The following is a 25197-nucleotide window of genomic DNA, read 5'->3' as shown; positions in this document are numbered from 1 at the left end:
ACGCACGGAAACCACAGATCACTCACTAGGCAAGAGTCTGGCTCTGCAAACAGCAAGATCTGGTTGCCAATGTTGTGAAGGCAATTTAATGATAATGAGGGTCAGGCATATGGATTGTGACTATTTTTTTTTTAGCTTTCTTTTTTTAAAAAAAAATATATTTTATTGATTTTTTACAGAGAGGAAGGGAGAGGGATAGAGAGTTAGAAACATCAATGAGAGAGAAACATCGATCAGCTGCCTCCTGCACACACCCTACTGGGGATCGAGCCCGCAACCAAGGTACATGCCCTTGACCGGAATCGAACCTGGGACCCTTCAGTCCACAGACCTATGCTCTATCCACTGAGCCAAACCGGTTAGGGTGGATTGTGACTCTTGATTAATTTTTATAGTCTTCAGTGACTGAATGATGAGTATGGATTGCAAGTGTTTTTTGTTTTTTTTAATAGGTTTCACTCAGAAATAATATCTCTCCCTCCTACCCCAAACATCCCAGAACTGGCCTTGGTCAAAGAAAGTAAAACACAAGTCAGCCTGAAAGAAAGGAGCTGCTTTGCTGTGATGTTGACAGAATGTAATGCGGGCTTTGAACACTGGGTGGCAGACGTGCTCCTGTTAAGATTTGGTGATCACAGGAGGAGAGCGACTTTGTCCTAATAGGGATGATGTGCCCTCCTAGTTAGTCACCCCCGCACACACAAAGGCCACACGGGATGTTCCCCTGGAAATAGGCATCTATTTTGCAATCCCTGGGGAACCTGTTTTTTACATTATTGATGGCTTGGTTGGGGATGCTTTCTTGAGGCCTTTCAATCATGTTAGCAATGGAGTGAAGTCAGTGGGACCTCAACCAAAGGTGAGTATTAGGAGAAAATGAAATCTGATTGAAAACCTGGGTCACCTTGGTACTACTTTTTTTTTTTTTTTTTTTTTTTTTTTGCCTAAGAAGCTTAGGTCCTAGAAGAGGTTAACAGAACAAACTATGGGATGTAATTTTCCCTTAGGAGGGGAAGAGAGAAATGTTTTCACAGAACTTCAGGTTCAGGTTGGTCCCCAGGACTTGTCTAATGACTGGAATCCCTTTGAGAGGGCGTCAGCCGGGCTGTGGCTGGAAGTCACCTGCGTGTTTTCAAAAAGTACAGATGCCTGGACACAGAGATGCTGAGGTGAGGAACAGGCACGGGCATCTTCCGTTGGAAAAGCTGCACAGTTGATTGTGGAGTGAAAACTCCTTCCTTGGAGTAACATTAATTTCTTAAGCATTAAGTACGCATTCTCAGAATCAGCCTTCCCAGAGGAACAGCCCACAGCAGTGGCTTCAGGAGCACAGAAAGGGCCCTGGGGCCCAGGTCCATTCTCCCCTTCAGCCTCCTGGGGGTTGGAGAGTGTTGTCAGTGGTTCCTCCTTTGTGTCTCCTGGGCTGAGGTGTAACCGCAATGGGGGAGAGGGGTGACATTCATTAACAGCCTTTAGCTTTGTGGTTCTGAGTTGTTTACTATGCAATCAATAAAGCACCATGTGGAGGTGAGAAAGGTTTAGGGTTAATGTCCTCGGGAAGAGCAGGCCTGACTATGGGAGGCACAGACATTCCCTGGTCACCGGAGTGTGACGGGCAGGAAAAGGGTTCCGATGAGCAGGTTTAAGGTTCTCTGAAGCCGATTTTGTACGTTTTCCGATTTCGTGCTGCTGCCCAGACTCACTGCTTAGCGTGGAGGCGTCACTTGCAACGGTGTGATTCTTCCCTGGGCAGGAGCAGAGGAGCAGGGTCTGTTGGTGTCAAAGGCAAGCTCTGATCTCTGAGCCGGGGTGGAGATGAGGTCAGGGCCCCTGGTCACGAGCACAGGGCTTCTCTTTGTGGAGGTCCTAGGGTTTGATAGAGTTGTGCTGAGGTTGTGTCTCAGATACTGCACTAGTAGATTAAAAAATGAACATTTTGTCCATCAGCCAAATGCATGAGGACACAGTCTACTTGATCATTATTTTTCCTCTGAGGTGATTGATTATTTCAGTATTATATAAACACTTCCTGAGTAACTAGTCAATTTGAGTTAGTTGTGTCTAAAACTAGTCAGTAATGTGAAAAAACCCCCACACAAAACCACCCACAAAACCAGTTGAACCTTTTATTTGGCATGCATGTAGCATAGTATAGTACTAAAGAATTCTGATTGATTCTAGTTTTTACTTGTAGCATTGGAATGGCATGGTAGGCAGTCTAGGCTGTAAAATACCTAGAAAATGACCCTGTATTATTCACTTTAAAATGATTTATTTTATGTTATACTAGAGGCCTGATGCATGAAATTCGTGCACTGGGGGGGTGTCCCTCAACCCAGCCTGCACCCTCTCCAATCTGGGACCCCTCAGGGGATGTCTGGCAGTTGGACATCCCTCTCATAATCTGGGACTGCTGGCTCCCAACTGCTCTCCTGCCTGCCTGCCTGATTGCCCCCTAACCACTCCCCTGCCAGCCTGATCAATGCCTAACTGCTCTCCTGCCAGCCCAATCGCCCCCAACTGCCCTCCCCTACCGGCCATCTTGTGGCTGTGGGTGCCACCATCTTTGAGGGCGGGGCAGTCAATTAGCATCTTCCCTCCTTATTGGCTATGGGCGCCACCATCTTTGTGACAGCATGAGGGTCAATTAGCATATTCCTTTTTTATTAGATAGGATAAGTTTCTTCTCAATTAAAAAACACACACACCACACAGAATAATGAGAATAAGCAAAATTTCCTCCTCGGGGGGAAAACCTCCTATCTATCAATTTTAAATTAGCCATCCATCCCATTAGAGTCTTTCTCTGTTGTGGCTTTATTACTCCAGGAATGCAAACGTAGACCAGGAACTGTGTGCTTGTGACATTTGATATTCTCTGGTTGCCCATGTGTTTAATCAATCTCAGAAGTAAATGCTTTGGAAACAGACTTGCTTAGCCTCCCAATGTTGACAGTGATCTTGTTCCAGTTTCTAATCCATGGACAGGTTTTAGCCACAATAACGAGAATCAGGATCTACCCGGGAAGCCTTCAGTCACGGCAGCCAAATAAGCTCTCATAGCAGCCCAAGCCTCTAAGTTTTGCATGTGGCACCCGGGCAGAGATCAAGTTTGGACAACGAGCCCTAGGGCCTCTTGTACCACCCATTCCAAAGTTTTGTGAAACCTGAAAGAAACATGTATTTCCCACACTCTTATTTTTTACAACAGTCATTTTTGGAAATTGCAATTTTTTTTTCTGGGGAAAAATAGCTCATAAATATTCCTTCAGAATTTAGTCAAGTATTTATGATGTTAGCTCAGAGACAGAATTGTTGGCAACACTCTATAAATATTTCTGACATTGTGTCTTAACTTGTCTCCTCTTCAAAGTCACAGGAAGTGCAGTCCAGTGCTCATGTTCTCTTTGGAAAGAACAAAGAAAAAAGGCCCCGGGGGAGTGCAGGGGGATGTTGGATGTTTGCAAATTCGGCTTCTGACTATTAGGCTGAACTCTAAACTAAAGCTAAAATCATCAGAAGGTCAATAGTCATAGGTAAGATGAACCAGATGCCTGAAAAATCCTCCTCTTAAAAAAATATGAAGGCCCGCCAGGGTAGCTCAGTGGTTGAGCATTGACCTATGAACCAGGAGGTCATGGTTTGATTCCTGGTCAGAACACATGCCCAGGTTGCCGGCTCGACCCCTAGTGGAAGGCATGCAGGAGGCAGCCGATTGATGATTCTCTCTCATCGTCGATGTTTCTCCCTCTCCCTTCCCTTCTCTGAAATAAAGAAAAACATATTTTAAAAAATATGAAGGTGATTTACTTTATTCGTGGAGAAAACAAATTTCTCTCCTGTTTTTGATTTTTCAGTGACTAATCAGTTATAAATAAATTAAATAATGTGGGCATTTTCTATTTCCTCATGATTGATTGAATGAAGAGTTTAGCTTGGCTTTAGGCCTTCACAGTCAGGGCTCCTTTGCTTAATGAAAGGTACTTTCAATGATTAACTGACTGAAATACCACATTTGACAGAAAAGGTTGAAGTATTTGCATAGTGCCCGTGGCTTTGCCTGATAAATGTGAAACTCTTTATCTGGTTTTCCAATAAATAATTTGCCCACATTGTAATGAAAATGATAATGGAGGGTCCTGAATGTTATGCAAATGCCCTGCTCATCATGAATTATCTAGGTAATTGCAACAGTTCTTTGCATTGTGTGAGCGGTAGTGATCGAGCCAACAGGTGCGTAGCAAAATGGAAATTTGCTAATATAAGTTGACTGGAACATAGGGAAAGCTGATGATAAATAGTGAAAATCTCTCTCCCTTAAATGCCCATAAATCATAAAGCACATTATGGCCTGAGAATTAATTTGAGCTGAGTTTTGAAGTGAGTCAGAAAGAAAGTTTTCTATGTTTTACGTTACTTTGTTAATTTCGTCTAGTTTCTAGTTGTTTTATATGCCCCAATCCCCCTACAGATGGTTCTGCTTAGCCTTCCTGTTATTGTGCCACAAAGTTTCCATTTATTATCACCTTGCTTTTCTCTAGCAGAGTGAAAAGGAAAATGCAATTAGGTCTTATGAATATTTTTCCATCAAAAGTGGGACAGTAAAACACAAATCTAGAAGGTAATAGCTCTTCTAGAAAAGTCAAAGAATGTGTGTGTGTGTGTGTGTGTGTGTACCTGAAGAGTAGATCACATGCAAAGCGTATCTTTTCAAAAGGCTAAAGTTAAACTACCATCATGTATCAAACCTTGTCTATTTCTTTTCTTAATAAAAGACCACATGTCATTTTGGTTTGAGAACACTACTTTAAACAGGAATGGGGTTTTCTCTTGATGTTTTGTACTTTCCTCCTGTTCTTGCTTTCTTCTACTTGTTTGTTTCTTTAGTAAAAAGTAATCATTCAAAAACAGCGTCTCAAATAATTGTTTTTTCTTCCTATGCCTAGGCTGCATATAGTTGTCCAAGGTCCTGAAGCACTGCTTACAGCAGTGATTTTCCACCTTTTTCATCTCATGGCACACATAAAGGGATCACTAATGTTCTGGGGCACACCAGTTGAAAATACGCTGGCTTAGAGTATTGAATCTTAATCTTGGCCTAATATTGAAGTCCTCTGGGGAGCTTGATGGACCCCCCTGCTTAACAAAACAAAACAAAAAACAAAACAAACAAAACTTCATATGTGGGTCTCATCCATACAGATTTTGGTTTACTTAATCTTTAAGAAGCTCACCAGGAGATTGTAACGTTTGAACTAAGTTGAGAGCCACTGTCTGTGGTCATGGCTGTTTCGTTCTGATACTGCTGTTTAACTTCTCTCTCTGTGCATAATTTATTATTATTATTTAAAAATTTCCTTCCTTGGTGAAGATAATTTGCGATTTTTAAATAGTTATAGGTCAAAAAAATAGTTATAGGGCCACTATTTTTTTGTTTCATGGTGCACATAAATTGAATTTTTGGCTGGCCTATTATGTTTCTGTCAGATACAAACATTTCCTCCTGTTGGAAGTGTTTTTCTGATATTTTAAAAAATTATTTCTGGTATTTCATGGAACCATATCATAATTAGAGAGAACCTGTTTCCAGCTCAAGTGTTGCTGAAGACTTGAGGGGATCGGGAAAGAGCATTTATTCTAATTAGAGAGAAATGTGGCCTCTGCAATTTGTGACAAATATTATGGGGTAAGAGGGTGAGACTTGTATTTGACCCAAACCCTGGAATACGATTCCAATTTAATCATTCAGAGTCCCCAAAGGGAATATATAGTAACAGAATAAAATGGTAGAGCCAAGGAGCATTTTTTATTATGCCCTGGCTCTAAAAACTACTGTAGAACTTTAATGGTCTATGCTGAGCCATAAGGAAAACTTATTTTTTTCCATCTTAAGCTGTATGAAGACCATACCCCACCGCCCCCCCAATTATTTTCCTAGTTACCCTTTGGAATAATCTGGGATTTAAAAAAAATACTGTTGCCCTGACCGGTTTGGCTCAGTGGATAGAGTGTCAGCCTGCGGACTGAAGGGTCCCGGGTTCGGTTCCGGTCAGGGGCATGTACCTTGGTTGCAGGCACATCCCTAGTGGGGGGAGTGCAGGAGGCAGCTGATCGATGTTTCTCTCTCATCGATGTTTCTAGCTCTCTATCCCTCTCCCTTCCTCTCTGTAAAAAATCAATAAAATATATAAAAAAATAAAAATAAATACTGTTGCTTGAGTTCTCTTCCTTGCCACTAGAGATATTGGCCAAGTTGGAATAATATGTAGCTTGACCAACGGAATTTTAAAATTCTAACAAGGTGGATTCTAATGTGTAGCGAAGGATAATAACAACTAGTTTTTTTCAATTAAATGCACCCCTTGAGTCTGCGATCCTTGTGCTTCCATGGCAAGGCCTGAGCACCAGCAATGATTTAAAAAAACGAGAAGTTCTAGAAGCCCGCAGGAAGCAGTCATCTCCAGACTCACCTTCCCTCAGGTAGAGGTAGGTCTAAAAAGGGAGAAGGGGGTCAGGAAGAAACAGAGACAACAGATCTTCCCCCAGGACATAGAAGGACCTGTTCCTGTCTTCCTTCTCCAGATCAAAGGAATCAAGAGGTTGTGGTGAATAATAAATAATAAATAATAAATATAAATACATAACAGTTGAATAATAAATAAATTAAAAATATCTATATCCTAGCATTCAGTGTAGAGCAGGGATTCCTCAAACTTTTTAAACAGGGGGCCAGTTCACTGTCCCTCAGACCGTTGGAGGGCCAGACTATATAGTTAAAAAAACGACTATGAACAAATTCCTATGCACACTGCACATAGCTTATTTTGAAGTAAAAAAACAAAACAGGAACAAATACAATATTTGTATTTGCATGTGGCCTGCGGGCCATAGTTTGAGGACCCCTGGTGTAGAGCCTAGCACATAGTTAAGAACTGGGTCTGTGCTAGATGTTTCTCCTCCTGCTCTACCCCTCCAACCCAGCTCACCGCATAGTGTTTTACTATTTGCCCCAGAGCAAAGTTTAGAGAAAGGTAATAATAATGGCTTCTAACATTTATTAATTATATGCTAGGCACTTTGTAGACATAATTTAATGCAATTTTCACATTAACAATCTGGAATGGTTAGTATCATTGTATTTCTCATTTTATAGGTGAGAAAGCTGTGGCTCAGAGATGTTAAGTAATCTGCCAAACAACCTGTTAATAAATATCACATGATCTCACTCATTTATGGAATATACTGAACAACATAAACTGATGAACAAAAACAGATCCAGAGACAGAGAAGCATCGATCAGACCTTCAAACCTCAGAGGGAAGGTAGGGGAGGGAGGGGGTAAGGGGGAGAGATCAACCAAAGGACTTGTATGCATGCATATAAGCATAACCAATGGACGCAGACAACAGGGGGTGAGGGCATGAGTGGGGGGATGGTAATGGGGGGATAAGGACACATATGTAATACCTTAGTCAATAAATAAATTATAAGTAAAAGAAAAGCACACACACAAAAACAACTAAGAGGCAATTAAAAAACAACATAAAACAACAACCTGTTAATAAATATGGACATAGGATTTTAAACCCAGGCTTATCCACGTTATAATTCTTTGTTTTATCCAAGAAATTAGATCTCCTTTCTTCTTGTTGCCATAGAAATATTACAGCCCCTAAATATTATAAAAACAGCAGTTTCCCCCATGTTTTTCTTGGTTGACCTGTTCTCTGTCAGTGGTGTCTTATTTGGATTCTGGGTTTCTTGTACAGCAGCTGCTTTCCTCTGATACTGCTCCTTCAGCACTTCCAAACATCTGAAAATTTGGGTTAATTTAATTCCACTTCCACATGTCTTCTGGTTCTTAAATCCCAGCAGTACAGAATACATAAAACAACAGCAACAGATATCCCTGCTTTAGCAGTCGGAGCAGCAGTTTCCTCCGAGTAACGGGTCCTTTGATAAAGAATTGGAACTTAACATATATTGTATCCTAGATCTACATCGTTGATAAGGGCTGTAGCCTAAGGCCGAGTTTTCTCTGGGAGAAGTTGATTGATAGAGTGACCAGAGGAGAGCAACAGGAAGATTTCTTGGTTCCAGCTGTGCCAGGTGGTCATCAATCTCTGCCAGTTTTCCAGCATGGAGGACCTGTGAACATACAACTCAGCTGGGAGGACTCTCCCATCAGGAAGTTAATTGTGACACGATAACTCTTGTGCTCGGGAGGGTTACAAATTGTCTTCTCTCCACAGGTGGCATCTAAAGCTCCTGTCTTTTTGCTCCTGTTTATGGCTCCTATAGTGGCATTGCCCATCCTCAGATCTTTCCCGAAGTCTCTTTCTTCCTTTTGCTGTTTATTTTGTTTCTTTCAAACTCCAACATTTTCTTTCCATCTCCCTTTTGGGTTTATGGGTTCTATTTTGTATTTCTGCCTGATTCTTTATTCTCCAAATTCCCTGGTTCTGAAAGTATGTTTTAAGGATTAGAGATATGGATGAAAACTTCATTGTGTGGTCCTAGAACAGCCGTGGGCAAACTACGGCCCGCGGGCCGGATCCGGCCCTTTTGAAATGAATAAAACTAAAAAAAAAAAGACCGTACCCTTTTATGTAATGATGTTTACTTTGAATTTATATTAGTTCACATAAACACTCCATCCATGCTTTTGTTCCGGCCCTCTGGTCCAGTTTAAGAACCCATTGTGGCCCTCTAGTCAAAAAGTTTGCCCACCCCTGTCCTAGAAGCAACACTAGACTAGGGATCTAATACCCTGGGCTGTGCCCACCTACCAGTAAGTAGCTTTGGAGAAGTAGATTTGGAGAGATGATGTTGTTGTAGTCCAAGCAGGTCAAACTCAAAAGCTAACATGGGCCTAATAAACAAGGTTTAAGTTTATGTGGGCCGCAATAACTGCACAAATTAATAAGCGTAATGCAAATAAACCTATTTTTCTTATTCTCCGAAAGCATTTCCTGTTATGCACACCAAACAAGTCAGTCCAAGACTAATGACCTGGCAAGCAGCTGCTAAAATATTCGCTGCTAGTATTACTAGAGAGAAATGGTGTGCCTGTGTGTAAGGTGTGTAAGGGAAGTGAATGCAACATGATTATAGTAATCAGTCATTAGTGAACGTTGCAGTTCATTATTAATAATCTATAATAATAAAAGCATAATATGCTAACAGACTGAATGTCCTTCTGGATGACCTTTGGACGAAGCTGGCTGCGAGGGAAGCCCAGGTCCCAGGTGCCAGAGGGAAGCCAGTGCTGGCAGCTGGGAGAAGGAAGGCCTACTCTTGCACAAATTTTGTGCATCAGGCCTCTAGTTATGTATAAGAGGATATTGTAAAAATTAAGTTACGAAATTTAAAAAAATATATATTTTATTGATTTTTTACAGAGAGAGGAAGGGAGAGGGATAGAGAGTTAGAAATATCGATGAGAGAGAAACATCGACCAGCTGCCTCCTGCACACCTTCTACTAGGGATGTACCCGCCACCAAGGTACATGCCCTTGACCAGAATCGAAACTGGGACCTTTCAGTCCGCAGGCCAAAGCTCTATCAACTGAGCCAAACCGGTTAGGGCAAGTTACGAAATTTTTATTAAAATGTTTCTTACACATTGTTATATTGGCTGGGCCGCAAAAATATTTGTTGTGGGCTGCATGCAGCCTGAGGGCTGCGAGTTTGACTTACTTGTTGTAGTCAGTTTGTTCATGGTATGGGACATGAGGTACTCTGACTGGGCCTGCCTTACTTAATCAGTCAGCTATAGTGTCATGAGAACTGTTGTCCTTCTGGGATGGATTCAGTTGTCCTGGACTCCTTTACCAACCTTGGCCAAAAATGAAGTTAAGGGTGTGCATAGTAGTTTTCTAGGCCCTTTATGAGTGTATCTTTCAACCTCTCTGAGCAGAGGCAAATGACTGAGTTGTGTATAAAATAAGCACCATAAAAATGGATAAAATAGGTAAAATAGGTAGTTTTTCTTCCCCTGACAAATTCTGTTTTATTTTCTGCCTAGAATAATATTAAGGACTAATTGAATTTTATTCCCATCAGCTGGTGAAGTCCCTTTCTTTGAATAATGTATGCAGCAGAGCAGTGGGGACCACACCCATGTTTCACTCGTGGGTAAGTTTCCATAGGCATAACCTCAAGATTGTCCCTTGGTGCCCTAGCTGGTTTGGCTCAGTGGGTAGAGCGTCGGCCTGCAGACTGAAGGGTCCCAGGTTCGATTCCGGCCAAGGGCACATGCCTGGGTTGTGGGCTCGATCTCCAGTAGGGGCTGTGCAGGAGGCAGCCGATCAATGATTCTCTCTCATCATTGATATTTCTATCTCTCTCTCCCTCTCCCTTCCTCTCTGAAAAAAAAAAAAAGATAGTCCCTTGGTGTCCAAATGGTCTGTCCCCCCTGGCCTCCAATTATAAATCAAGATGATATAAAGTGATGACGTTATAGGAAAACATTTACCTTCTCATTTGTGCAGAGAAGCAGGCTTCATTTTTTCCCCATGAATATTTACAGAGTATCAAACATGCAAAAATTCATGTGATGCTAGATAGAGTAAGGTCTAAGACTGAAGAACTGTTCATGTTTTTGTTTATGCTACTTTCCATAACTTGTGGGAATAGGCTAGCCTAAACCCCATGGTATCATGCTCTCCTACTGAACGTTTTTCATATTTAGGTGCTCCCAGATGAAGGAAGCTTCATGATACAACAGCCATGGCCTCAGTAGGCTGAAACAGATTATCCAAAGGCTCCCAGAAATATCACTACTAGAATAAAATTTAATTTAGCTTAACCGGCATTTCTTGTTCATTATATGAGTCCAATATTTGCTAGTGTAGGATGAGCATTAGTAGCCATGGCATATTTTAATATTCAAGAGTAGTTTCATGGTGTTACATACAAAGTATTGTGTTTTTTGCACAATTAGGGAATTTGTTTTCTGTTGACTCCAGTTGGGTTGTGACTGTCCACTAAAGTACTGACATGCCAAAGTACACTGAGAAAGTGGTGTTGAGTTTAAAGAAGGGCAGCTTCAGACAGACAAACCCATGGCATTCCTTTCCTGGCAAGTAAAGTTATATTTACAGGAAATAATAGGGGAATAATAGAGACTCTAAAGAGAACTTTATGTATTTGTAGGTTTAAAGTCTAAGAATTGTATACAAAGAATCACAGGAAATATGAAACAACAAAAAGGCCTCCTCACACCAAACATTACTAGGAGAGACATAGGGAATACAGAGGGTAATAATGAGGAGGACATCAACTTGAAATTTCCTTATCAACATTGTCATCATCATCATCATCTCCACCACCACCACATTGACCTATTTAGTGTTTACTGTGACTCAGGCTCTGTGCTAATTTATGTGTTTTAGTTTACCTAATTTTCCAAAGAACTATCTGAGATTGTTCCTCTTATGCTGGTTTTATAGATAGGAAACTGGAGAGGTTAACTACTTTGTTGAAGATCACACAGCCATATGTAGTGGAGCCATTACTCAACTAGATTGTTCTGCCTTAAGATCTATCTATCATCTATCTATCTATGGATATAGATATATTTACATATATAGAGAGATAGAAACATCAAGGATGAAAGGGAATCCTTGATTGACTGCCTCCTGCACTCCCCCACTGGGGATTGAACTGCAACCCGGGCATATGTCCAGATTGGGAATCGAACCATGACCTCCTGGTCATGCTCACTGAGCCACACCGCCCGGGCTGCCTTAAGATCTTAATTATCAGACTACATGAGCTTATCATTAAATGCTATATACTATATAGTTTCCATTTCACCATTTGGGCTCATCTTTCCCAACAAATCTGTTTGTCACCTTCTGTTTATAGTTAAATATGCCATTCAGGTACATTTATGTATAGCTACCCACAAATGAATGGACACTTTTTACCCATTGCACTCAGAATTCTGGTAACTGGAGTTGATACACACAACGTTTTCTATGGAATGGTCTGTTTACAAGACTTAATTATTTCTGGACATGCTGCTATTATAGTCTTTATTACAATAATTTGAAGCCCTTTTCCATTTATAAAGGAAACTACTAAGGCAAGCATGTAAGATCAGCCACAAAGGCATTTCTTCTGTTGAAGCAATAGAAATGTCTTTTAAAGTGAGAATACATTGAAAATCTTCAACACTTCCTCTTTATTGTTCCCTTCTCAACTGGTTGGATTGTCATTACAGAGTTTGGGTTCTCTGGGAAGAACTGTCTTGTATTAAACTATCTTGATAGCAGGGCTCTTATTGCATCAGCAATGACAGCCTGCCAGACTGTTTTCTTCTGTGTAGAATGCTGTTGCTAGCTTTTTAATCATCGTTTTCTTCTAGAGATTATTCCTCTTCTAAATAATAAAAAATAAAGAATCCGGTTTGTTTTTGTGGACATAATTGTATTTTGAGTATGGTTTTGGATATTTCATTTAAATATGATTCTATTGAAGTGATTATCTTTGGGTCTTTGTGTCAGAAATAGTGATGCTTGACTGATAGTCTAGTTCTTCTGGTTGCTGGTTGCTGTTCTCTCTTCCCATCATTTTTAAATCATGCATGTTGTGGTCTAAAAACATTAAAAAATGTTTCTTTTATAGCATATTTCCCCTTTGGAGTTTTGCCTTCCACTGAAGGTTCAGGGACAAAATGATCCACTTTTCTCTTTCTGTACTTTGTAAAAATTATGAAATAGCCCTGACCAGTATGGCTTAGTTGGTTGGAGCATCGTCCTATGCACCGAAAAGTTGCAGGTTTGATTCTCCATTGGGGTGAGTACGGAAGGCAGCTGATCTATGTTTCTCATATCGATGTCTCTCTCTCCCTCTCTCTCTCTCTCTCTCTCTCTCAATGATAAAGAATAATAAACATTATAAATAATAAAAATTATAAAATAGCTATTTATTTATTTATTTATTTATTTATTCATTCGTTTGCCTGTTCAGATTTTCATATCTAGGATTCATCTTATTGAATTCATCTTATTGACAGATAGGTATCACTGCTTTTCTCTTAGGTATTCAGAATATTTTTTGTTATTTTGAAGCATGAGAGAGAGAAATAAAAAGGGATGTTTATCAGTGGAATTTGAGGTCATTTTGAGCAATTGTCATTTGTGGTTGAGGCTAAGTTTAGCCTTCTGAAAGGCAAGAGTTAAGTTTGTCCCACTTAACACCAATGATTCTATAATATTTTATACTGGTTTACATGTGTGTATGTATATGCATTTTATTTTAGAGTATCATTTTGGTAATTTGTTCTTAGCATTGTCTCTTTTCCCAGAGTTGTCTTACTGTCTCTAGAAGACAGTTCTACCCATCCAGGGGCCATCTGATTGTAGTAGGAATATATTAGGGGAATACTAACCCTTTGACTTTGAGAATTTGACAAACCTCATTGAAACAAAGTACCTGTAGATATTTCATACAAATTGTGACTGAGGACTGCTATGCCATCAGTTACCAAGGCAGCTACTCTTTCCTCTCCCTCTTGAACCACAGGCTCTCAAGTGTCTGCCTCTTTCTTTATGTTGCTCCATTCTCTTCTTCTACAGATCAGTATCATCTATTTACACATTTATCTCTACCCAAATGCTGAACTCAGAGTCACATCAATTATATTATATTTTAGTTCAATTATATTCTACCCACTGAGTACAACTGAGATATCTTTTAATTTATATTCTTGAAAAGGTACTTGATTGGTTGTTGGCTAGACAATGGATGGCCAGGGCTTGGCCCTGGTGTCTAATATTGATCCAATCAATCACAGCAATGTTGCAATGGATAACTTTTGAACTTCAGACTGCTTTGGGGTTGAGGGCCGTGCAGGCGTATTGACAGACTAGAAGTAATAGGAACGGTGACTGGCTAAGGAGGGAAGTGCTCTTGAGAAAACCTATTTTGTTTACAGACCAAATTGCCCTTTTTGTTTAATTTATAAATAAACTCAGCCGTGTGTTTTAAGAAAAATACCTCATCATATCTGTAACCTACTTTCACTGACCTTTTAGCCCCTTTCAATTACATTAAAAGCAATTGTATAGGACTCTCCTTGCTTTCTCCCTATTTTATTGTTTACTTTCTGTCTGGCTGTTGGCCTTCACCTTCTCGCTCATGTAGATACCAGTGCAACCCATTGGTTAGAAGGCAGATCTGTTGGCTTTTCTGGACCCTGACTCTTTCCTCTTCTAATCCCTCAGGGAGTTTATTCCACTTTAACTAAGGGTTTTCAACCCAACTCCAGTACTAGATTATTTGGACCCCCTTTGAGGAGATATCGTTTGAATGTTTAGCTTACTTATGCCATTTTCCAATTTCTAAGAAGAGTGTATGGAAACTTTTAAATGGCAGAGCAGTTAGTTTCTTATAACTTTTTGGTTATGTCTCAAAAGTAGGAGATAAATTATTTTCTTAAACATAAATGAAAAGTAAATTAGCACTTAGGCAGGAAGCAGACAGGACTATTACAGGGAGAAATCTAGGTCAGCAAAGTCATCTTGTTGGAAGGGCATCCTAACCAGGACGACATCGCTTCAGGCTACAGATATTAGTTAATTGCACTTACAAATTCCTCGTGTTCAGATTTTTGACATTTTATCTTGTCTACCTTTGAGGCCTATATTAGAGTTTTATTTGAGGTGCAGAGAAATCACTCACTTCACAATTATCTCGCAGGCCTCTTGATAAATTCATCATTGGTCTTTCTATTCAAGGACTCAATAATAAATCTGTATCCCATAATGGCAACATCAAAGCGCAGATGCTCTTCCTCTTCTGCCCAAGATCTATGCCCTGACACAGGATATTGTGTCACATCTAATCCCAGCACACCAAGCAGTTATTCAGTGTGTACAGCAGCCTGAACGAATCACTTTATCAGCCTTCAAAGTCAGAGTTAGAAGCAGAATTGCTTGTGGAAGTTTCAGCGCTCAGCCGCACTGCACAAAATGATTTAAACTGGAGTCAGAGGGCAAAATTTGGGCACTGATATGAGCAATGATGAGGTGTCCTACATTCCTCAGGCTTTTTCTACCTGTGCCCAGGGAATGTGGCTAGAACAGAGGATGATAGGCACGAGGAGGAACAAACAGTGAAGTTTTTGTGTTACCTTTGGTGAGCCATTTGGCCTCTTTGGAGCTCCATTTCCTCAGTAAAATTAAAACGTTGGATGAGATTAGCAGTTTCTAGCTCAGGCAGTGGGTTGCATGGGTATATTGTGATTGGTTGCAATGTGTGTCACAGGTAATTTGTTACAGATTACATTAAAAATAGAGGGCTCTGGCTGGTGTGGCTCTGTTGGTTGAGCATCATTCCAGGCACCCAGAGGTCACTGGTTCATTTCTGGTCAGGGCACATGCCAGGGTTGTGGGCTCCATCCTTAGTAGGGGGCATGCAGGAGGCAGCTGATTGATGTTTCTCTCTCATCATCATTGATGTTTCTCTTTTTCCCTCTCCCTTCTTCTCTCTCTCAAATCAATTAAAAATATATTTTAAAAAATGAGTGAAGTTTGGGAAATAATTTGGTTTTTAAAGAGTAAATTCAAGGCTGTTCCTATATTTTGATTCCTCTCATTTGCTTTCATTAAGGTCTGTTTTCACAATTAAAAGAATAGAGAGGTGTATTAGTTTCCTAGGACTACCATAATAAAGTATCACAAACTGGGTGGCTGAACACAATAGATATTTATTCTCTCACAGTTCTGGAGGCCAGAAGTCCAAAATCAAGGTTTTGGCAGGGTCCTGCTCCCTCCCAGGCCTGTAGGCTGCAGTCTGGGGAAGCATGAATCCTAAATGACATCAGTCTCCTCAGCAGCCAGTGGGGAACTGTCCGGCCACTTGAAAACAATTAGCTAAGGCAAGTGTTTGCTTTCTTGGAGACACAGCTGTCTCTTGAGAAACCAGTCAAACATTCTCTCAGTTGGGGACATTACCTCCTCTGCCTTCTGGATTACTTTTTGGGGAGTCCTTCGTTTGGTTTTGAAGGACTGGCAGAGCTGTTTAGATGGGCCTCACTGGGATGTATCCCATCTTCACGTTTTCCAGAGAGCGCATTTTCTTTAAGATCCATTCCAATGCGCATCACTCCCACTCCCAATAGTTTTCGTTCAAAATTTAACGTTGAACATGGTAGACTAAGAGCGTTTTCTGCGGTTTGTGCTCAGAGAGAATAGTGAACTGCCTTTCAGACTCCTTAAGAAGTTTGGAGGAATTACCTGCTTTTATTTAACATGCGGAACACAATTCAATGCAGACTTCTGGAGGAGGGCCCATCGCGATTACAGGCTGGTGACCCGGGGTGAGCCGGCTGGGAGGGGCGCCCGTCCAGGAGCAGAGGCCAAGTTTCTGGGAAGACCAGCAGGGGAACCAGCGCAGGGCTGGCGGAAGCTGTGCCCCAAAGGGCGAGACCCATCTTCTCTCCCCCCAAAACCATTCCCAAGACTTTGTGGCGCGGCTGCTTCCCCAACAAGCCAGCCAGAGGATGATTGAGATTTTTCTGCTCAAAGACGCCGCCCTTGCTCCTTGCTGGCGCTGAGGCCTGGCTCACCACACCCCCGGGACCTCCCGTTGGGTTTGGCAGCCCTGGTCCAATCGCCTCGTGCAGCCAGCGGGCTATGCCCCAGCAGCTAGCTCAGGCTGTTGTCCATCAGATCACCTCAGCTATCAAAGCCTCGGCGGAGGCGGAGAACACCTTCTACGAGGACATCCAGTACGTGCAAGTGCCCGTGGCCAACGCGCCCATCTTGGGCCTCTGAGCTTCCTGGGCCCCGTTGCAGAGCTCACCCAGGGCGTGGAGACCAAGGCGGGCCGCCCCCTGCTGGGCTGCTCGTCTGTCTCTTCTCAGAGCCTGGAGCCTCTGGAGGCATCGGCCAGCGCCCTGCTGGACGCCCCAACTGGACCCAACCCTCGCCGCGGTCACATCCAGGCACATCCAGGTCCAGCGACGGCTGGTCCACTTAGGAGTTCAAGCTGTTTGGCAAGAACACCGTGCACATGATCAGTTCGCCGCTGGGAAGGATTCCAGATGAATACGAGGAGGAGGTCTGTGAGAAGGACGTCTCTCTATGAGAAGGAGGTCTATGAGAAGAGGTCCGTTTGATGGCAGCCAAACGGAAATCGATCCCCGCCACCCGCTGTCCCCTGGGTCAGAGGTTAGGATTTGCCGTTGATCCCACAGCAGGATCTGAACTTGAACATTCTACTCTAGCTGATACAGAAAAGCTGACGATGGCTTTTATAAGGACCAGAAAAAAGAGAGGGCAATTGCAGTTTTTAACCTTATAAATCCATATCTTTGGAGACTAAAACAATAAATGGAAGATGGTGAAAGTGTTTCCTACCATGTGAGTGACAGGGCAGAAGGGCTGGGGCCAGGCCAGAGAGGAGGTGAGGCGGTGCCCACTCGCTGCTCCATGCATGGGGCAGGCCTGGAGCAAGTCAGCCAGAACCCCACCTCATTCTTTGGAACCCGAAGCCAGAGCCTCAGGCCTCATGGCACCTCCTGTACCGCTCACACGAAGTGCCAACCTCCTGGATAGGGAGCCTCAGGCCACCTTCTTCAACCTTAGCAGCCCAACTCGGAGTTTTTGGATTGGGTTTAAGCATAAGATAATTTAGAAGAAAGTATTTCATTATGTAAAATTAAAAAAAAATTTTTTTGAGCTGCTCCAGCTGGCGAAGTCTCAGGCTTTTGGTGAAAGGTGGCATTAGTCCCTTTCTCTGGGACACGTGCTGAGAGAGCAGAGCTGACCTCAGGCTTCAGGGTTTCCTCTTCCAGGACTTGTCTGGAAGGTCGGAGCTGTGGGCGGGGCCCAGCTCTGTCACCTCTGTCACTTCCCCTTCTGGTAACCTGGGATGTCTTGGAGGTTCAGTTTCCCCACCAGTTAAAGCAAGGACAGCCTTTCTCTCACAGGGTTGTTGTGAGGATTTAATGTTCACTAGCGGCGTGCCTGGTCCATGGCCCATGCTTAGAGTAAAGGGTGGCTTTTGTTATTGCTGATGCTCTCAGGCCCTGCTGGTCCAGGGTCAGCACACTCATTCTCATCACAGCATTTGCTTCATCTGTGCACAGCTCTTTATTTACAAAGTGCTTTTCCGAAGAATCATTATGTGGAGGAGAAAAGAGTTTAAGGTCTAGCAGTCTTTTCAGAGTTCCCCTTGTGTTTAATTCATGTGTGTCCATGGGTTGTGAGGCAAGGAGCTTGATTCCAGCTCCCCCTCAGATGCCTTGTTTGGAATCGCTGACCATTAGGACCAGTGCATCAGTCTGGCTAACCCCTGAGACCCATGGGGGCACTTGGGATTCACGGCTAGGCCTTAGAATCTGGGGCGCCCTGCCAGGAGCAGAGGCGAAGTTCTAACTCCCCAGGTACCTGAGGATGTGGCTTGAGTCCAGCTATTCTGATTGAGAAGTCTGTAGAAAGACAAAATAGGAGACAAACAAAAGCACAACTGCTCCAGGTGATGCAGAGCTCAGGGTCCAGAGCCCAGTGGAGCTGAATGTTCTTTCTCACCAAGTGCACCCCTGGCCACTGCCACAAATGGATTGCCCCATCCCCCCTTTATTCTTTTCTTTCCCAGTTAATAGAACAAGAATATTCTGTCAAATAGGAACACACCCTCTAGAGATAAAAAGAGGCCAGAGCTGAGAAGCTAAAGAACACCGATTTCTACCACCTGGTAAATAAGCTCTGGCAATTGGCACTTTTAAGGTTGTGTCTAAGTCACCAGGGAGTCTAGCCATGTCTGACCTATAAGGATTATCAAGATATGAGATGACATTTTAGGGCAGCAGTAAACTGCCTTTCCCTTTAAATTTCTCCTGCCTCCTCACCACTATGATTGTATGTGGTTACAGTGTTATGTAATTTTCCAAGTTATTTTATAGCTTTTAAAATCTTGAAAGCCTCTTTTTTTGACCGATTGTCATGGGGTAGTGCCTTACTTTCCTAAGGCTGTCATAATAAATTACCACAAAGTTGGTGGCTTCAAACAACAGACTTATTCTCTTACAGTTCTGGAGGCCACATGTCCAAAGTCAAGACATCAGTAAGGTTGTTTCCTTCTGAGGCTCCAAGAAAGAACCGTGCTGTGCCTCTCTCCTGCTTCCTGGTGGCTGCCGGCAATGCTTGCCATTCCTTGGCTTTTAGATGGATCATTCCAATTGCTACCTTCATCTTTACATGGCCTCTTCCCTGCATTTCTGTGTCTTCACTGTGTCCCTGTATCTCCTTTTGTCTGTGTCCTTCCTCATAAGGACACTGGTCATTGGATTTAGGGCACACCCAGATAATTCAGGATGTTTTATTTATTTTATTTATTTTAAATATGTTTTTATTGATTGCAGAGACAGGAGGGGAGAGGGAGCGAGAGATAGAAACACTGATGAGAGAGAAACATCCTCCGGCTGGCTCTTGCACACCCCCCACTGGGGATCAAACTGGCAACCCAGGCATGTGCCCTCACTGGGAATTGAACCAGTGACCTGACTGGGAAGGAATCAAATCAATGCATAGGATGATGCTCAACCAACTGAGCCCTGCTGGCTGGGCAGAATGTTGTTGTTGTTTTTTTTTAAATCTCAAAATCCTTAATACCATCGGCAAAGACCCTTTTTCCAAATAAGACCATGTTCATTGGTTTCAGTTAGACATATCTTTTTCAGGGGCCACCATATCAACCCACCATAGGTAAGATATGCCTTTGGTTAGTAACACCCCTTATGCTTCTGTGGGCCAAATACTTTCTGTATTATTAAATAACTAGAGGCCTGTTGCACAAAGAGATTCATGCAATAGGCCTTCCTTCCCCTGGCTGCCGGCACCGGTTTTCCTCCGGCACCTGGGACTCAGGCCTTTGGTCCGGCTGCAGCCGCAGCGAGGCTTGGCTTCTCCATTTCGGCCACAGCAGAGAAGCCAAGCCTCTTCAGTCTTCAGTCTTCAGTCTTCACTCCGTGCCTGCATATGCAAATTAACTGCCATCTTTGTTGGGTTAATTTGCATAGTCACTCTGATTGGCTGGTGGGTGTAGTGGAGTGACACCAATTTGCATGTTTATCTTTTATTAGTGTAGATGTTGTCTAGTCCTCTAGACGTTATGGCCATAGTGAGGGAGGGATGAATCTTGGACTCACTGGTGTCCATTGGTACCAGCTATGCCAACATACAAAAGCTGACTATTAAACTTTCAGGAATTTTGCAAGCCAGTTGTTTCACAGTCATCATTAAAATTTAAATTATAAAAAGTTAGTTAAATAAGTTAAATTAAAACTAAAATGATATTCACTCAAAACTCATCACTTCCTAATTATTTGACTACATTTGACTATTTTGTTCTCTTGAGGTTATTTACATCTTTTGTATCTGTGTGGTGGGTTAGTGAGCATCTCTTCCTGAACTCCAAGTGCAGTCACATTGATATCTTGAAATTAGTCATTGTGGGAGTGTTTACACCATGAAAATTGGCAAGTGCTACACATCAGGGCCTACCCTCTCCCGCAGAGCTGGTTGTTAAACAATTCTCAGCACTCTGCTGATCCTGGTAACCATGACAGTGTACCCCGGAAACTTCTGAACATGAAACTCGCCTATGATTATGGATACAATGTGCCCTGGATGTTAAATTTAACTATGATTTCAGTGATCAACTCATGAAATATGTGTAATTAAATGTGATTTACAATTTTTATTTTTTTTAAAATATATTTTTATTGATTTCAGAGAGCCATCCAACTAGAAAAGACAACATACAAACTAAGGGGAGGCAGAGTCAATTTCATGGCACCCTTTATGGCGACCATGTGAGTCATCTTATTTAACCCTGATAAAGCTAGAATGTGCACGATTCTGTCTCCCTGATGACAATTAGGTAAAGAAGACAGAGTAGGTCAGTGGTCGGCAAACTCATTAGTCAACAGAGCCAAATATCAACAGTACAACAATTGAAATTTCTTTTGAGAGCCAAATTTTTTAAACTTAAACTATATAGTAGGTCATTGTTATTAACTTAATTAGGGTACTCCTAAGCTGGCCTTTGCTAAAAACGTCCTCAATCTGATTGAGGTACGTTTGCTGAGGTCGACCCCTTCCAACTCTCCCATCCACACTTGTCTTGTATACTTGTTTCAGATAGATGAGTGTGGTTGGGAGAGTTGGAAGGGTTCGACCTCAGCGAATGTACCTCAAAACAATGTACCTCCCCTGCGCTGCATATCCCGCAGCCTGCCTGCGTCCCGACCGACCGACACCCTCCACTTCTAATGCCACTTCTTCAAAATAGACTCGCCCAGGCCGAAAACCGATTTCTGTGCATGGGCCACAAAGGTTCAATCTCACTGTACGTGCGCGCCCGCACATGGTATTTTGTGGAAGAGCCACACTCAAGGGGCCAAAGAGCCACATGTGGCTCGGGAGCCACGGTTTGCCGACCACTGAGCTAGGGCAACAATTTTAAAAACTACATTATGACTCCCCCTATTACTAAATTCACAAGTCGAAAAAAAATCCTTTGCCAATCTACAAGTCCTTACTTTTGTTATGGAAAATACCTCAGATGATAACAGATGTTTTCAAGAGTGCAAAGTTGATAGTTTGTAAATACTTGCAAACCTTTTATTTGGGCCAGCTCAGGGGTAAGATGCCAAAGATGCTCTGTGAAGCTTGGAGTTGGCCAGGCTTTTAACTTGCTGTGATCTAATGAAATATTTTAGTTTTATAGACTTTTTATGTTTCCTTTGTTATGCACTGGCACCCCAGGCATTAGCTGGAAGTGAATTAAATGGCCCCAGAAGCCATGATTTTGCAGCCAGCAAGATATTAGAATCGAATTGATTACCTGGAGGTGTTTGCATATGGAAGCAGCGCTCCTACCTATTCATTTCCATTTTAACCTGAGATGTATGTGGATAGCTGGTTAATACCCTCAGAGGGTTTGATACCTCTGCCCATGTGGCTTCTGAATCTGGGATGAATACTTAAAACCCATAAAAGAGAAATCATAAATAAAAGCAAATGTGACAGAGGAGAAATATACTTCTAAGTATATTAGAAACTATAACCGTAGGCAGTGTCAAATAAAAAAACCAAATCCAGACTCAGGTAAGGAGAGACTTTATTTGAAAAGACTATTCTAATTAGAGGAGGGGATTATTACAATAGAAGTAAAGGAACTATTGCAACAGGAAAACACACTGACCATAATATGTATAAGGGTCTCAAAGACCAAGCAGAAAGGGTCTTTCTTTTATAGGGAAGAGTAAACAAGCCTAGAAGGAACTGGGTGTGGGGAGTGGGGCGAGCAGGTGGTGGATTGAACAGATGAGCAGGAAATGTCTTTTTGGTGGTTAGCTGATTCTCAGGAGAAGCTGTTAAGGCCTCCCCCAACTCCCCACTTCCCAGCGGTTCCTTAAGCTCCCAATGCTTGCTTAAACTCAAGGGCAGGCCAAAGTTCAGGGGCCTGGCCTAGGGAAGAGGAGCCTGAGGAAAATTTGCCTGGCCAAGTTAGTGGGCATTTCTCAGATCATTCAGTGGGGGCAAACAGATCAAGTAATTATTTATAAGACAAAGAATGAGAATTTGGAGGGCCTGTGTCTGGACTTGTCGTGGATAAACATGGGGGTCATCTGTGGGTCTTTCATAAGTCACATTGTTCCAGTGGAAGTAGAGTTCTTGGGGTATGTTACAATAAGAATTTCCAGAGGCCCCCATGGAAGGATGAGATAGTGCAGAGAGCTTTATTTCCATGGAATTACATGCCCAAAGTTTCTAAGGCCCCCTCTCCTTCTGTCCCGCCGTAGAAGTATAGCTGGGGCTTCTGTAGAGCTAAAATCAGAGCCAGTGTCCAGAGTTTCCTTTCCATATTGAAGCGAGTCCAGCCCAGCCTCAGGCTAGCTTAGCTTATGTTTCCCACTCTAGTCCATTAGTCTATTGTGTGTGGGATCCACGTGGCCATGGACCATACGGGTGAATACAAAGAGAGAGCTGAGAGTCACAAGAGTCATAAGTACAAGATCCCCAAGAGTGAAGAGAGCATTCCTTTGTTTAGGGGATTATGTATTCCCAAATTTTTTGGGCTTGCAGTGGCCACACCCATTCTGGCCAATGATCTTTGTTCCCAAGTGTGACTGACAAACACCTTTCCTAGTCACCCCAACTTCACTGGGCATACATCTGTCTCCCCTTTGTTGGACCCTCCCCTCAGTGATCTGCAGGGGATAGGCTGGTATTTCCCTGGGGAAGGTGTAGTTGCAGCTTCCTGGTGAAGCTGCCCAAATGACATGTCTATGATGTCTGACCTTCCCTTTGATCCTTTCCTATTATTAATAACTAGCTAAGTATAAGGGTATTAATATATGGAAGAATGCTTCTTTACAGTATTAAAAAAATAAACTGAGGCATATTAAAAATGTTAAGCATTTATTTGAACAAAAGTTAATTTGAACTGGGAAGTGCCAAACCAGAAGAGTTTAGGAGCGCTCTACCAAAACAAGCTTGGGGAGACTTTTATAGAGAAAGGCACACAACAAAGTAAGGAAATTATTAATTGGCTATAGCTTAAAGCTTAGTTGGCTGTTTATCATTGATTGTCCTTAGGTTTCAATATTGTAATCCTTAAGCATTTATAGGTTTTGATTTTAGTTTGCTTATGTAGGCTCCCAAGGCATTAGGGCCACCTCAGACTAATGGCCTCTTTAATTAATTTAATAGCATTAAGCTGTTTTCTGATATGCAAAAGGGTGATGATGGTAGTAGCTGTGGAATTTCTTGATCTCCCTGTTTTCCAAGAGTGTAGGGTTCCAGTAAAGTTCAATCTTTTCAGCAGCTGATTCAATTCACTCTGTATTCTACATTGGACTTTGGCTTTAATTTAGTGCTCTATTTGAGGAACTGTATCAGATATCTATGTATATATCTATATTCTCTCTCTCTCTCTCTCTCTCTCTCTCTCAAGGGGCATTGCTAGCAAGAAAAAAACCTGGTCTTGGGGCATGAAGTCTAAACCACCGACATTATAGAGCATAACTTAATAGTTCTTGATTCAGAAAGCACTAAAGAAACTTCTTGCCCATATATACAGGGTGTCCCAAAAATATATACACATTTTGAATGATTATAAAGTCAGTGTTTATTAACATACATAACATACAGTTCCTTTTCAAAATTAAGTGAGTTATCAGCTGTTAAAGTGTGTATACAATTTTTGGGGGGACACTGTATATTTTATATTAACCTTTTATTTTAAAAAATGCCTCTGGAATTGCTTGGTGGGTGGAAGTAAAAAATTTGCATGGGTCAAATAGAGCTTGTAACTTCTATTGCTGTTACAAAGAATCTGTCTTGTCTTCCAACACAGAGTTCCTACTGCTACCTCCAAGATGTGTGATCTCACCAAGATATTTTTGTAATTGGAAACTGCTGTCATTCAGACTTTGCAATGACCTCACGGTATTCTGAAACCTGGGTAAGTTTCCTTTCTGAAGCCAGCATAAAATCAACCTTTCTTTCCTCCTTCCAGTTTCTCCCTCTCTCTCCTCCTCTCTCCCTTCTACTAATATTATCACTTTTTATGTTGGAAGCATGATAGACAAATTACCTTCTCCATAAAGAGTTGCAGTACCTGGACTACCCATTTTCAATGAACAGTACAGCAATATACTAGTAGAGCAGAACTTAATACTGCTTGATTCAGAAAACATTCAATAAACTTTTTGTCACACACACCCACACCCACATCCACATTTTGCATACATTTAAAATGAAATGAATATTTAGAAGATTGGTTGGTCCTGTTGAAAGAACATGGTTGTAAAACAAAATTTTTTTAACTTGCATGGCTGAAAGCCTTTTGAATAGAAAGGGCCATTGCTAGCAAGAAAAAAACCTGGTCTTGGGGCATGAAGTCTAAACTACCAGCAGGGCTAGTGGAAAAGACAAACATGCCTGGAGGCCTGCATCTGAAGGGCTTTTTCATTCTCCAAGGAGGAGGAGGATAGATGTAGGTGGTTTTGAAAGAATTTGCATTGGCTACAGATAAGGTGGGTGGGAGAGAGTGAAGTGGGGGAGGGCGGTTCTGGGATAGGTGCACGGTCTGTGAGGAAGACGGTTTGCTCCTTTGGGTTGTGGATAGTTCATGTGTAAGTAAGAAGTGGAGGCTCCTGGGATGTGGTGG

The 25197-nt window shown here is 42.1% G+C and overlaps 1 long non-coding RNA gene across 1 annotated transcript in view; it reads left to right on the top strand.

Annotated features, from left to right (window-relative positions):
* Positions 1-24478, top strand: part of LOC106725900 — a 42878-nt gene extending 18400 nt beyond the window's left edge. Inside the window, exon 4 of the long non-coding RNA XR_001361900.1 lies at positions 24382-24478. This is a non-coding gene — a long non-coding RNA (uncharacterized LOC106725900). The remainder of the gene's footprint in view (positions 1-24381) is intronic.
* The last annotated feature ends 719 nt before the right edge of the window (positions 24479-25197 follow it).

This window comes from Myotis brandtii, unplaced genomic scaffold, assembly GCF_000412655.1.
Source record: "Myotis brandtii unplaced genomic scaffold, ASM41265v1 scaffold196, whole genome shotgun sequence".
Taxonomy (NCBI): domain Eukaryota; kingdom Metazoa; phylum Chordata; class Mammalia; order Chiroptera; family Vespertilionidae; genus Myotis; species Myotis brandtii.
Note: the sequence above shows the minus strand (reverse complement) of the source record. Positions and strands in the feature narration are given on the sequence as shown.